The following is a 1,458-nucleotide window of genomic DNA, read 5'->3' as shown; positions in this document are numbered from 1 at the left end:
CGTGTGTGTGTGCGTGTGTGTGTGTGTGTGTGTAAGTCCAACATATAATTACTTATTTGTCCAGGACGTTTCCAGCCTTGGGTTTCACTCCCCTGTATGCCCAGTGAGACGGGCGGCGGCACTGGGACAATGGCTTTCTGTCACTAATCAAACATGTTTTGTCTATTTTCAGACCCCGAGAAGGTAATGCTGCCACTTCCCACATTACCGACCACCACTTCAAGGAACAGATCGAGGAGAAATCTTGCTGGCCTGTGACCTTGTGTCGACCAGGCTTGCTCTGTTTGTGGCGCGAAAAGTCCTAACCTGTCTCAGGGAGTGACGATAACTCAGGGGTTCTGGATTACATCTTGGGCAACCCCCAACTTTTAAAACTTAAGTTTTGATTCCTGAAATGGTTTATGTCTCTTCATTATTTTACTACAGGTATGGGCCTTAATTCAGAAGTTTAGCCTCTTCAAGAACATAATATATTGTGTTTAAAAGGGGAGTAAACTTCTGGACGTCGAATTCTATTTTAGTCGTGCTTCACTGATAGACAAGAGTTGTGTCCAGCTGGTGCTACGTCGTACTGGTCTAACGGCCAGCTATCATGGTCACTGTTCTGACTCCCTTGAGCAATAGGCACGCAGAACGACCAGTAGACGCATCAGTGGACTCCAACTGTGACTCTTACAAGTGTCGCGGACAGATCCTTAATCGACCCCGCCCTTCAGACAACAAGCAACATTTGACCCTTTTGATTAGGTCAGATCACCCCAAAGGTGTTTTGATTTCTTCTTCTACTACAGCAACACTATCATCATCATCCTCAGTAGCAGCAGTAGGGTCAGAAACTGCTAGTACTATCCCAGTCTCAGCGCATTCTACAAAACTTGACAGCAAAGTTCGGAATTTCACCAGGCCTCCTCTCTGTTCTAGCTCTGCATCTGACGTCATCCCTCGGATTATTTTGTCGGATCTTTCTTCACTTACGTCATCAACAACGTCGAAAAAACATTGACCACGACATGGTTGAGCCAACCACCCTGGCTGCAGCGTGATTTTGGCGGCGATCCAACCCAATCGCGGTCCCCTTTTGGTCAAAAAGCAAACAACGACAAAGCGGAATAAAACGTGAGAGGTGGAGTTAGTGATATTGGAGTCTACTCTATTCCTCATGTTGGTGCGTCCTCCAAATGCACTTGTGTTCCACTTCGGATCGAATGCATCGTCAGTTTGATTCCATTCCATTCGTCCTATTTTGCTGACGGTAAGTTATTGCTTTTGATTGATTATACGTGTTTCTTTTGTACTGATTTTTTTCTTCCTTTTTCTCTTTCTTCCCTTCTCTTTCTGTCTTTTGCTGTCTTTTTCTCTGTCTTTTTCTCCTTCCTTCTTTCCCTCTCGCCCCACCTCTACCTTTCTCTCTTTCTCTCCCTCCCTCTCTCTCTCTCTCTCTCTCTCTCTCTCTCTCTC

At 45.6% G+C, this 1,458-nt stretch overlaps 1 protein-coding gene across 2 annotated transcripts in view; it reads left to right on the top strand.

Moving 5' to 3' along the window:
• Window positions 1–1,458, top strand: part of LOC101858926 (neuronal acetylcholine receptor subunit alpha-10) — a 109,795-nt gene that overhangs the window by 11,398 nt on the left and 96,939 nt on the right. For both annotated transcript variants that reach the window (XM_005094671.3, XM_013080463.2), the window contains exon 2: window positions 173–1,252. The gene's annotated coding sequence lies outside the window, so the exon portion shown is untranslated. The remainder of the gene's footprint in view (window positions 1–172; window positions 1,253–1,458) is intronic.

Source organism: Aplysia californica, unplaced genomic scaffold, assembly GCF_000002075.1.
Source record: "Aplysia californica isolate F4 #8 unplaced genomic scaffold, AplCal3.0 scaffold00087, whole genome shotgun sequence".
NCBI lineage: Eukaryota > Metazoa > Mollusca > Gastropoda > Aplysiida > Aplysiidae > Aplysia > Aplysia californica.
The sequence above is the reverse complement of the archived record's forward strand: the minus strand, read 5'-3'. Positions and strand labels throughout refer to the sequence as shown.